Source organism: Manis pentadactyla, chromosome 8, assembly GCF_030020395.1.
Source record: "Manis pentadactyla isolate mManPen7 chromosome 8, mManPen7.hap1, whole genome shotgun sequence".
Taxonomy (NCBI): domain Eukaryota; kingdom Metazoa; phylum Chordata; class Mammalia; order Pholidota; family Manidae; genus Manis; species Manis pentadactyla.
Genome location: NC_080026.1, coordinates 50,492,289 through 50,506,083, shown reverse-complemented (window position 1 = coordinate 50,506,083; position 13,795 = coordinate 50,492,289).

Below are 13,795 nucleotides of genomic sequence, written 5' to 3'. Positions count from 1 at the left end.
CAGGAGAGGGTGTCCTGGATTTGTGCCAGGTGAGAAGCTGTGATGACAGTACCCCAAAGCCAACTGGGATGGGGCAACGGCCCTATGGACTCCATCTCACAGGCCGTGTGGGGTCCAGTTCACTGATCTCCCTCTGGCTCGGCTGTCCCTGCACCTCCCGTCTGCCCAGCACAGCTTAGCATGGCCTCGCAGGGGTGGAGTGCAGGACTGTCTTCACCTGGGGCTGCATTTAGTCTGCATTATGACACCAACTATTGTCACTTACTGTGCTACCCAGTTTGGGGAGGGAAGAGATTCCATGGCTTTGATGGGCTCTCCTAGAGTTATTCACATAAAGGAAACATACAAAATTGGAAAACACCAAAATAAAAGCATAACAAGCATTTGTTCTTTTGTCTTGTCCTTCATCTCAAGATCTAAGGAACCACGGGAGGCTTCCTGCACAGTTTATACCACCTGATTTTTGACAAGATAACCCTACCTCTAATCATGAGTCTAAACATGCCCACACACAGACAAGAGGCCTGTGCTGGGTCTGTGGTGTTCATGTTCTCTCTCAGTCCATTGTTCCTCTTAGAACATTGTCCACTACCAGTTCTAGGCAATAGACAAATAAATTAAGTGATCAACAAGGAAGCAGGTAGAGGCTTGTCTCATAATTGGAAGAGAGCCATGAGCAAGATGGGTGATAGGTAGGGGCTTCCACTGAAAACTAACATTAGCAGGAGGCCCGCAACTGTTTAGAGAAACACTACATATTGATCACCCCTGAGCAGAGAGGAGGTGCAAAAGGAGAAGCCCTGGGTAGGGAGACATGACAGTATGCACGGCTGCTCTCCCACTCCGTCCCCTGTCCACTCCTCAACCGCCCAGGGCCCTCTGCTTCCAATGGCCCTCTGAACACCCACTCTCCTCCCAGTGACCAAGAACCACACCGCCATCTGTGGCCTGTGTTACTGTGGCCCTTACGCTTCTTCTGGCTAGCTAACTGCTTAAGCACAAACGCCTTGTTCCGGTTAGCAGGAGGTCTCATGCTCCTTCTTGAGAATCCCTCCCCTCCTTCCCAAATCGCCCAAGCCCTGAGCAGATTTTGTCCAAATACGTTGGTCTTCTGGCAATTCCAGTGGGGAGGAGAGGTGGCCTCTCTGGGACCATTCCCCTGACACACAGTGGTGCAGACGGACGCCAGCCCTGAGCCTGGGACCACACTTGTCTGCTCTGAGAACAGCCTTGCCATCCCCGGCCCTGGGGGGGCCATGGAATAGTTACTCTCTCTAAGCTCACTCCTGTGCTTGTTGGTGTGTTCCCACTTACACGTTATTCTCTGAAGCATAACTGCTGAGCCTGGGGACTCAGTCCGGAAGATCTTCAACACCTCCAGCATGCCAGCCTGAACCCAACCAACCCTTTCGATGACCACTGAGGCCCTTGTCTCAAGCCCAGGGCATCAGCTTGTTTTAAAATAGTGAATTAATAGAAAATTTGAGGTACAGTATGACCAATAGGTCAGGAGACTACTGCCTTTGAAAAGATAGTCTATTACAGTTCCCAAGAGAAGGGGGCACAGCAAGCCACGGGGGACACACAGAGATGCCAGGCTAGGCAGGGAGGCAGAGGGAGAGGAAAGACTGGGCAAGAGCCCTTACTGTGCAAGTGATGGGGGAGGCAGGGAAAGTAGATTGAGGGTTGGCCAGTTTGAGGAATTTCAGGGCCTGTCCCTGGCCCTGGGAGATCAGGGCTGGGGAACTAGTAGCCTTGAGAGTAACAGCCCCATAGAGGAGGCCCTGTGTGGACTCTGGGTTGGTTAGTTTGTATCTGAAAGGCAAGCTCACAGGGAACCATTTACTACCTTCCAGAATTGGCTCTGCCCAGCAGGGCAGGCCCTCCCCAGTCAGCAAAGCCCCAGATGTGAAAGCAAGAGAGAATGGGTAAAATAAAAGACATGGTTAATATGCATCTTGATGTTTTTCTTCCCACAGGATATTTTATATCTGACACCTTATTTTACTTCTCTGTCACTGAACACAGTGCAGAACTTCCCTGTCTACTCCTCTCCCTGACTTTGAAACACACACACACACAAAAAAACTTGAGTCCATCCCTGCTTGTGAAGGCCCTGAATGCCTTAATCTTAAAGGAGAAGCTCATACGAAGGGTTGAACTAGCAGTTGCTAATACACTCAAGAAATTAAAAGTCTTGTCACACCTTTACTGCAGTCCAAATCAAGAAAGGATATAGTTCTTTGAGCTACCACTTTTTTTTTTTTTGAGCACCTACCAAGGCCTGAGTGAGTGTATTTATTTCTCTTTAAAATACTGGACCAGAACTCTGCTAATTACCTAGGGAAAATATTTATATAGAGATTAATATTACTTATACTTTAAAAACATCAGTGCATACCTTAATTTTATTTATCTCAACAAAACCCAGTGAAATAAATAGCATCATTATCTAAACTTTACAGAAAAGGAAACTGCACTTTAGGAAGTAAAGTGACAAAACAAAGATCATTCTTAAAGCTGGGTAGTGCTACAACCCGGGCCCACACCCAAGCTTCATGAAATCCAGACCTCTTTACATTAACCCCTTGCTCTGAAAACACACATAGGGCAAAAACAGTTGTTGCTAGAGAACATATTTCTGATTTACTCTTGTTTATCTCTAAGAAAAAAAACAGCAAAACAGTTGGAACAAGGATTTTGAAGCCAAAGAGATTTGGGTTTCAATCCCAACTCTGCCACTTGCTAAATGCATGTCTGAATAAGTTGCTTCTTTTGAGTCTATTTCCTCATCTATTAATGGAGATGATAATAATGGCACTTTCTTAGTAGCAATTGCTTTGAAGATAATGCATTTGTAAAGGTATCTGGCACAAACTAAATATGCAATAAAGTTATCAATGAATATTATTATCATAAACAGAGAGTGGGTATCATTTCACAGATGTTTATATTCATTCAACAAATATTTATTGAATACCAGCTATATGTGAGGAACAAAGAAGGTTTCCTAAATTAAAGAGACCATGCAGGAGATGGAGACTGACGCTGGCACAAGTCCATGCAGTCATGTGTCTTGTATGCCCAGGTCAGAGTGGTGACTGCAGGGGAGAGTCCATTTATTCCCAAGAGTGTCAGGAAAGGTCCCCTTGAGGAGGTGTGTAGCTTCTAATACAAGGACAGGGCAGTAATTAATTTATAAAGTGCTTTTCCTTTGTTTGATACATCATTGTTTAAAGATTAAGTTGAGAGCTAAGATGAAGCTTTAAACAGTAAAATTAACTTGAAAGCAAATTCACTGAGTTGTCATGAAATCACCTAGCTGTCCATACAAGTTATCAATGTATGAACTAGTTTTTGAAAACATGCATTTCAGTGAATTTATATTTCGGCCAATTTACCTTACTCCAAAGACAAAATTAAAATTCATGGACATATTGCCAGAGGCTCACCAAGAAGCATTTGAAAACAAAACAATGTCAAAATGAAGAAAACCATTCCATGGTGACTCCCCCAAATCAGCAATAAGCCACTAGAAGATTCCAAAATACAGAAAAAAGCTGCTACCAACATAAATTATTTGAGGAAAACAGCACATAATTTAGCAAGGAATGAAAAACAAATGCCTAAAAATATTTACCTTTACCAATTAATTCGGTGTGATTACTAATTTATTTTTACCAATCATTTTGGTCAGTTTGGTTATTATTTCTTTCCTTAGACTAAATTCTGTTCTATGTCCATTGCATATTGAGCAGAATAAATTAGCAGAAGTGGAGAGATAGAAGGAGGGATAGAGACTGAGGAGAGAGGAGAAGAGAAGAAAGCAAATGAAAGATGTATACAATTTGGAAAGTGAAGCAAAACTCATGAGAAATCCCCCCTGCACCCCAACACACAGACTTATTTTATAACAGAGGTCAGGTCTCATGTGGTTTGCAGGCAGATTTCTCTTTCCATTTTCCATCGACAACTGTCCTGCCTGCTGGCAGCTGTCCCTGGCACCTCTTACACAGACTCCTTGGGCACGTCCTGTCCTCATGCTGTGTGGCCAGGTGGTGCAGGGCAGCTGCTGAGCCCCAGGTATCAGGCCACAGAACTGAATCACCAGCAGCTCACTGCTGACCCAAGAAAGCCAAAGGACTTACGCTCCAGATCGTCTTCTTTCTCCACCTTACACACAGCAATTCCTGCTGTAAAAGTAAAAGTAAAAGTAAAAAGTATGCCAACAGGGAAAAAGGCACAAGCTCACGTATCCATTTCCTGAGTTTACAAATGCATTATAACCTATCTGTGGAGCCTCTGAAATATTGTGGCCGTGGCTGTGTGGAGCCTTCTTATTGCTGCATACTCAGCCGTGAGGACCAGCGTAGTCACTCATTTATCCAGCAAAGCTGTTCTGGGCACCTGCTCTGTGCCTGCCAGATGCTGGAGCAAGAGCAGCAAAACTGCCCCTGGAACAGAAAGCTTGGGGTCGGGGAGGAGTTGGGGACGCCCAAAGGGAAGTGTGGGATCTGGGTGAGCTGCTGTCCTTTGCAGCAGGGGGCCTGTTGTGGGGCTGGGAGAACACGAGGGCCTGGGGACACATTTAAAATACATGAATGGGACAGTGAGCAGAACTTGTGGCCACTTGCTGGCCACAAACTGAACAGGTGCTTCAGACATTTAGAGTATCTAGTATGGATTGTTATGGAGCAAACCACCCCAATTTAGTGGCTTCAAACAACAATCCTGGGTTTGCTCCTGACTTGATTTGGGCTCATTTCTACATCTGGGGCCTCAGCAAGGATGGGCTTCTCTCTGCACATAGCTTCTTGTCCTCCAGGAGGCCGGCCTGGACTTGTCAGAGGGTAACAGCATTGCAAGAGCAGGCAGAGCGAGGTGCCCAGGTGAGGCGCTGCCATGTTCTCCATCCTAGTGAGGTGCCAACGACTTCATCAGCTCATGGCAGGAATGGCAAAGAATCTGTGATCAGTTCTAAGCCACAACCATGAGGAAGCCATTTTCACCCCACAGCACAGCCTCCTTCCCTCAGAAGGCAGCCCTTCCCTTCAAGAAGAAAAGAAGGGGACTCCATCAGATGTGATCTGGGCTGCTGACCAGCCAGGGCAGGCTCAGCCCCAACCTCAGCTCCATCGGCACCCTGGCAGGCAGGCACCCTTGGGGGAGACTCCCCCATGCTTCCAGGACCCACAGGCTCCAGATGCTGCCCTTCCCTCAGGCTCTTTGGTTTGCTGTGACCCTTAGGAGCCCCAGGTGCCTGAATCCTTCATGGTTGAGCCCAACTCAAACCTACCCCAGACCTCACAGTGCCCGGTCTCCAGCCAGCAGTGGCCCCAGGGCCCTTCCCAGGCACTGGCCAAGAGAACCAGACCCTGGCTGGCTGTCCTTCCACCACACCAAGCCCTGAGCAGATCTATTTGCCTGTGGTGACTTGCTCTTGCTCTTGGTGACTCGCTTGCTCTTCTTTTCAAACCAGTCTCCCCTTCTATACTCCCCCTGTCTGCTTGCATCTGCTGGGACCCCCAGCTTTCTGCTCCACTTTTACACACACCTCTTCTCTGTGGATTCCTGTTCTAGTCACAGTGTTCATCACAGAGTCCCTTCTGTGACTGTTTGTGATGCTTCTTAACTAACCTAGATGATAGCTTGAAGGTGGAGGCTCTTGCTGAGTTGATACAGATGCTATAAAGAGACCCCATATTAAAACACCCAAAATAAAGTATGATTTATTTCCTAGTGATCCATCAAGATTTTATTGGGGTGAAAGGGTTATACCCAACTTTATTTCCATGGTGGCAGGTCAATCACTAAAATCCTGTTCACTCAGAGTGAGTCTGCATGCAGCAAGCCAGATTTTATTTTTGTTGTCACTGATTTTTTTTTTAAGTCATGCAACCCTTTTTCTGGTAAGGATGAAGTTTAAAGAGACATAGGGAAATTTTGAAAATTTTATATGTTTAAAAGAGAAGACAAAAAAAGTATGATGGATTTGAAACAAACATTTAGAGTCAAGGAATAAGGAGAGAATTTTCCTTTGCATTTATTTGGCAACATAGGAGCTGGACTTTAATTCAAGTGAATTTTGCAGTTAATGGAAATACAGTCTTTCATGTACTTAGCTAAACCATTTCTAATCATTTAGGTCAAAATACTTTTTAAACTCTGCCTTTGAATAGCCAGGTGAAGTGCAGTAATTATAACTAACGTTTATCATTCCTGAGTCTGGATCAGGACTGTGAGCATCAGCCGGCAATTGTAGCCATGACACAAGGGTGCCCAAGGGCCTGCAAAGAGCATCGTGCCTGGCAGGTAGGTAGGTTTTGTCACTTTAGTGCCTACGCCTAATTGTAGAATTTTATTGACCTTTTGTTGATCAGTCTTGTAGAAGCTACAATAGGAAAACTAATTGCAATCTTCTCTTTTAGAGAAATACTATTATCTTGAAGTAGCCTATGTGCCAGCAAACTCGTTAATTAAATTGAATTAAACTGTGTAAATAGATAAAACAGGGATGCATTTCAGTGAGAACATGGAGATCCCTTTGGTTGAATAAGGTTCATGGGCCTTTTTGTTTCTTCTTGATGAGGATTATTTTATTGTTAGATTTCTTCCCTACTTCCTTCCCTTCATTTATTTACTTCCTTTTTTTCCTCTTGGCTTCAAAGAGAACCAGCTGCCTGAAGACTGAGGCCTAGACATAACTCCACGTGGTGCTCCTGTCCTCTCTCTAAATGAAGGTAAAATACAAGAAGCTGTTCTTTCTCGCCCACACTCTTGAGCAGCAGGGAGGGGCCGAATTGTACGTGGGTCTCAGCCACAGATGGAGCAAGTGAGGCATCAATCATCATGTGAGTGAGTTTGCCCCAGATAAAGTGTGAACTGCAAAAATCAAGAACAGAATTTGGTCAGATATTTGGAAGACCGTATGCAAAAGAAGATTATAAAAACAAATCTCCTTTTTCCACCAACAGCTATATCCCTTTGGAGCCAGCCACCTGGGTTTATATTCTCTTTGGATCCTGTGGATAAAATAAGAGTTCCTGTGGTCAGGATTCTCACCCGGCCCTGGTTGACTAGCTCACTGCACACGTGTGGGTGATACATTGCTATTGACTCTATATAAGGAGCTCTGCCCAGTGCTCTGGGCAGTACAGTGGCACAGCTGCAAGGCTGGAGTGCAGAGGATGGAGTGGTGGCAGCACTGAGGACAGAGGCCCAGAGGAGAGCTGTGTGGGAAGACTGTGCAGGCAGAGAGGTCCAGAGGAAGGCTGTGCAGGCATTGGGGCCCAGAGGCAGAGACTGGCTTGCTGCCTGCAGACTTGCTCTGAGTGAATGGGATTTTAGTGATTGACCTGCCACTGTGGAAATAAAGTTGGGTATAATCCTTTGTGGATAAAATGAGAGTTCCTGGGGCCAGGATTCTCACCTGGCCCTGGTTGACTAGCTCACTGCACACCTGTGGGCAATACATGGCTGTTGACTCTGTATAAAGAGCTCCACCCAGTGCTCTGGGCACGACACAGTGGCAGGGCTGCAAGGCTGCAGGAGAGCAGAACAGAGGCTGGAGTGGTGGCAGCACCGAGGACAGAGGCCCAGAGGATGGCTGTGCAGGACAACTGTGCAGGGAGGCCCAGAGGACAGCTGTTCAGGCAGAGGGGCCCAGAGGCAGAGACCAGCTTGCTGCATGCAGACTTGCTCTGAGTGAATGGGATTTTAGTGATTGAACTGCCACCTGGAAATAAAGTTGGGTATAATAATCCTTTCACCCTAAGAACATTTTGCTGTCAATTTCTTTGGTCACATTGAATCCATAGTGAACTTGCCTGAGGCTGAAACCCATTGGCAAGACAGATCCCCAAAGGAGCAGGATGTAATCCACTGATGGCACTCCACACAAGTCCCATCTCCTGCATGAGGTACTTCTCAGTGGCACGTTGGGCCCATTGGCCAGGCCTTGGCCTTTTCCAGTGGGAGATGGTCAGGCTGGCTCAGTGGATGCCAGGAAATCTTGGCTTCATGAGTGCCCGCTGCTCTGATTCACCCACCTCATCACCGTCTCCTCCTGAGTAAGCTTCTCACTGCAGTCTCTCAGTAGTTGGAAAATTCACTGGTCCTAAAAATATGAGTGTTCTGGTACCATAATAATCATTTCTCAAATGAGTTAATAAACTGGATTTCAGCTTTTTTAATATCAGTCTTTTCAGCTTAGTTCATATGCGCCTGCTTCTAAGAGACAAGTAGCAAAATTAAATTTCCAAGCCAGGGCCTGGCAAAGTTGCCAAGGTATGAAGGACCACCATGTGGAGTCTCTGGGCAAATACCAGGCAGGCTTTCCTCTGGGGACAAGGCTTCAACAAGGACAATGCAGGAGGGCAATTCAACATTTCTGCCTGCTATGCTTCCTATTGACATGTGTGTGCATTTCTACCCACAGTATAAATTCCTAAAAGGCAGCAATCATTCCTGATGAGCCTTGTAAATCTTACATGAGGCTAGTGCAGAACAGAAGCTTCATTGCTCACTGAAGGGGAAGTTTTCACTGGAGACCAAGTCATATATTTGTAGTTGCCCTAACCAACAAATAAAATGTTTGTATGCCCAAAAAAATGCAGATAACCACAAACAGGAGCTTTGGCCTGTTGATCACACAAGCATTTTTGGAGCACTGTCTGTATGCACAGCTCTGAGTTAGGCACCATTAAGTGGCAGAAAACAGAAGGTGAGGAGTGGGACACTGATGACAGGCTTTGTGGGAGTTAAGCTTTATAAGGTGGTACCCAGTCTGGAGCATCCAGATAGAAGCTTTCCATGGCCAAGTGTAATATGGTAAGAAGATACCCATGGCTTTTTTTCTCCCTTCAGTTTGGGGGAACTCCACCCATGGTTGTATTTTTTGTTTAAAAAGTTGAGTAATTCACATTTATTAGGAACACTAAGTAATAGAAAATGTCTAAATATAATCAATGTGCTCACCTGCCTCTCATGAATATCTTTCTACCTCAGGACACCGAGACCTGCTCATTCTTTTTTACAGCTGCATAGCATTCCAGGGGCATCCTTGGTTGTAAGGCAGAGTGGAATCTCCTATCTGGAGCTCTGGCCCTCCTTCCTCTACCACTGATCACGCTTCCCCCATGTAAGAATATTACAGGGTTGGAAGCCCACATGAGCTGATGGGCCTCTGTCTTTGGCTCAAAGTTTTGGGGTGGCAGGCAGCCCTGGTCAGCAGACTGCTTCCAGCTGATGCGAGTAATCGCTTGCCCTTATGACCATTCTTCCATTTTACTTTGCATTTCCACCTGTTTTTGGTTTTGTTTCTTTAGTTTCTTAGCCCTGTAAGTGCTTCCTAAATTCTGAGGCCCAGTGGTCACAGGTGGAAAGTTTTGTCTTTGCCTCCATTGTCTTATTTGCGGGGAGGTTGGCTCACCCTCTGCCTTAAACTAATTTTGAAATCTTTCCCAGGGTGGGATCGAAGTAATTTAAACACAATGGGATACAAAAGATTTTTATCTTAATTCTTTTTCAGTAAATGTGTTATTAAATATCAGCTTTTAGATGTTCAGACACAAATTGTCATAGCTTGGGCAGGCACAATGATAAGCAATTCTCAGATGTTAATTATAATTATGTTTCCTTGTCACTGAAACCTTTACAAGCAAATTCTGTGAGATTAGATGAACTTTAGATAGACTTTTCCAGCCAGATTTTTCTCTATGTAAAAACATCCTATTTCTCAGCTGTGTCACAGCTACAGTGAAATAATTATCTTCAAGAGGTAAGGTTAATGGACATTTCAGAATCTGTTCATTTATTCTAAAACTATTTCAGCTGCTAATATTGAGCTCTGTAGGAAATTATAACAAAGGGATATCGTTTATAAGAGAAAGTTCAGATTTCTTTCCATGTGATTAAGTCTCTACTGCCATTCTTCCCATCCATGCCCAGACTTTAAACTCATCTTGTAGTCTGGAGGCAAATGGCAGCTGGGAGAGAAGGCTGTCTGTCATTTTTCATTATCTTTTATGTGGGGCCAAAAGGAAGCCTGTACAGATGTGTTGCTGGGTGCGGGAGTCCAGCTCCAGCCTAGGGGTGGGATGCCTGAAGGTACAGGACGGAGTTGGCGTATGGAGTGACAGGACACGGAGTCAGATGGAAGTGGTCTCTCAACAAAGTGTCGATGACAGCTTTATTTTATACCATTTTGCACAAGGATATGATTATTTTTTATTGTTCTGATGATTCATTAGTATAGGCGGTTGGTTAATAAGTATAGGCAAGCTTTTTTCTTTCTTTTCCTTTCTAATCTATTCATTGTTGGTCAAGCGTTAGACAGGTGATTGTTTTTCTGTTCTTTGACTGAAACTTTTCTTATTAACATGTAACTCAATTGTGTTTTAAGTTTCTATGCAACGCAGTTTTTAAGTAGTGAATGTGACCATAGGAGCTTGCAGTATGTAGCAGCGACTATGGAGTCTATCAGCTCAGGGTGAAATACAGGTCACCTAGTGCCACAGTTAGCTAGGATTCTTTCCCACAAAAAGATTCTTAGAGGCTTTAATAAATTTATAATCAATCTAAAATCATAAACTCATATCTTCACCTTATACCCCTTTATAGGGCACAGTAGGCAGCAAACTAAATTTCCTCTTTTTATCTACATTTCTCTTTCTTCTATGTGGATACCAAAATCTCCTTAACATATGTTACACAGGTCCCCAAGACTTCACTACTGCAGGGACTAAACAAGTTCTTACATGGTGAACAATGCAAGGGCATTCATATCATAGAAACTGTTTATGTTTTAACTACAAACCTAAACTATAAACAAGTCAAATATGATGTATAATTATTTATTTGATTTTTATACTTTATATGTGAATCCAATAAAATGTTAATGTAGTAGGTAAATGCAAGATATAGATAGAAAGTATGATTTAGAACTGTAAGAAGGCAGGCGTAGATGATCAGGTTTGTGCTTATGGACCAGGTCTTAATCCAAGCTGAACAAGGGCAACAAAACATCCACAGGTGTAGAAGATTTCTCTCAAAACTGGGGGGGTGAGGTTCTAAGACTCACCTCTGTTGGCCCCCTTTTTCTCACCTGATGGCCCCCCTGTGACTGTGCCTGTCTTAGGTTGTTCCTCTGGCTAACCAGCCATCTTACAGGGCCATACAGGGAGATGTAAAGCTGGTAAATGAGAGAGAAGTAATATTCTTTGAAAAGGTTAGTTTTTCACTTCTTTGCAGATTTATGCTCCGTGGCTTCTATGCCCAGCACTTGTTTTGAGGTATCTTTACTTCCTGGAAAATTATGGTACTTGGTAATTTCACGTATGAGGCACAAATTCTAGTAAAGGGCTGTAATTAGGAAAGAAGAAAAACAAACTATAGAAGCAGTAGAGGGAAGAAAACATGAGATGATTAATTGTCAACAGGGTTATTCTATTCAATATTCTCTCATAACTCTATTTCTAGAAAACTTTCCATCACTACTTTCACTAGCATTGTAAACAAGGGGGGCATTCTCAGTGGAAATGGGGTGGTCAATGTTTGACTAACAGCAGGTTTCGGTACTTTATGCTAAGATCGCCATTTGGCCCCTGCGTGTTCTATTCTTCAGTAGCACTGTCCTGAAAAGCTTTTGGGAAGTTTATGTTCTCATCTTTTCCGTGCTGCTTAGCAAAGGTTAGCTTAGTCTTTGGCAACCATGCAAGTAAAAACAAAGGCAATAGTATAATGGAAAATAACAAAATCAAGGTGGGCAATAGAGAGAGTCAGCTGCGAAGGCCCCTGCTTTGTGGGGGGTCTTCCTCCAGCCTGAGCTTTGCTACACAGCTTGAGTAGCATGGCTCCCGGCAGCTGGGGACTCAGCCTTACCTATGGCAGATGCCCAGAGAACTGGCTGGGCACTGGGAGAAGCAGGTGAGTTGAAGGCTACCAGCAGGAGTGGTGAAGGCCACCAGGTCCCCACTGGTGCCATATAACAGACCCTGTTCTTGCAGACTAAGGAAGCCCCTTTCAATCCACCCTGACTTATTGGAGAAAAGAACAGTGTTGTGATAAACTGTCCACATATAGTATTTGCTCCTCTTTCCTTCAGAGAAGCTTTTGGAGGCCAAAGGCATGAGGAAGATGTCAGACCTGGGTTAGACTATGTGGCATTATTCCTGATTTGCCACTTAACATCGATGTGATTTGGGGCAAAATACTTGAAATCTTTGATGAAATTCTTCATTCTTAAAATGATTCATGTGTGTGTTGTTTTGAAGGATCAAGAGAGATCATGAAAATGAAAAGTACTTTACAAAGGTTAAAAGCATTTTGTAAAGGTCAGCTTTGTATAATTGTTACCAGTGCAAACCTCCTTTGCCAATGATTTTAAAGGCTACCGACAACCAAGCAGTACTTTTTCCTTTAATCTGGGATCCTTCTGGCTGGAAGGCATATTCCAAAGGAAAGCTAGTTTCCTCCCAGAAACAGGGGATAGAAAATTAAGTTTATGGAATTTGTCGTGTAATGTGGAGACCAATACCATCCAGGCAGCACACACCTCAGCACAGCACCTGTCTCAAGGCTTCTCCTGGTTATTTTAGTCTTAAATGTGTAGGCGTCAGAGTGAGAGACAGGGAGTGTCAACTTGAAAACAAATCTATAGCTGCACCTGGAATATTTACTTAAAACATTCATGCAACTATGAAGCAAAACTAAAGGAACAAAATAGCAGCAGACTCACAGACTCCAAGAAGGGACTAGAGGTTACCAGAGGCGATATTAACCCAAACATATATGGTCAATTAATATACGATAAAAGAGCCATGGATGTACAATGAGGAAATAGCCTCTTCAACAGCTGGTGTTGGCAAAACTGGACATCTACATGTAAGAGAATGAAACTGGATCATTGTCTAACCCCATACACAAAAGTAAATTCAAAATGGATCAAAGACCTGAATGTAAGTCACGAAACCATAAAACTCCTAGAAAAAACATAGGCAAAAATCTCTTGGACATAAACATGAGCATCTTCTTCATGAACATATCTCCCCGGGCAAGGGAAACAAAAGCAAAAATAAACAAGTGGGACTATATCAAACTAAGAAGCTTCTGGATAGCAAAGGACACCACCAGTAGAACAAAGAGGCATTCTACAGTATGGGAGAATATATTCATAAATGACAGATCCAATAAAGGGTTGACATCCAAAATATATAAAGAGCTCACATACCTCAACAAACAAAAAGCAATAATCCAATTTAAAAATGGGCAGAGGAGCTGAACAGACAGTTCTCCAAAGAAGAAATTCAGATGGCCAACAGGCACATGAAAAGATGCTCCACATCGCTAATCATCAGAGAAATGCAAATTAAAACCACAGTGAGATATCACCTCACACCAGTCAGGATGGCCACCATCCAAAGGACAAACAATAACAAATGCTGGCGAGGATGTGGAGAAAGGGGAACCCTCTTAAACTGTTGGTGGGAATGTAAATTAGTTCAACGTTTGTGGAAAGCAGTATGGAGGTTCCTCAAAAACCTCAAAATAGAAATACCATTTGATCCAGGAATTCCACTCCTAGGAATTTATTCTAAGAATGCAGCAGCCCAGTTTGAAAAAGACAAACCCCTATGTTTATTGTAGCACTATTTACAATAGTCAAGAAATGGAAGCAACCTAAGTGTACATCAGTAGATGAATGGATAAAGAAAATGTGGTACCTATACACAATGGAATATTAGTCAGCCATAAGAAAAAAATAAATCCTACCATTTGCAACAACATGGATGGAGCT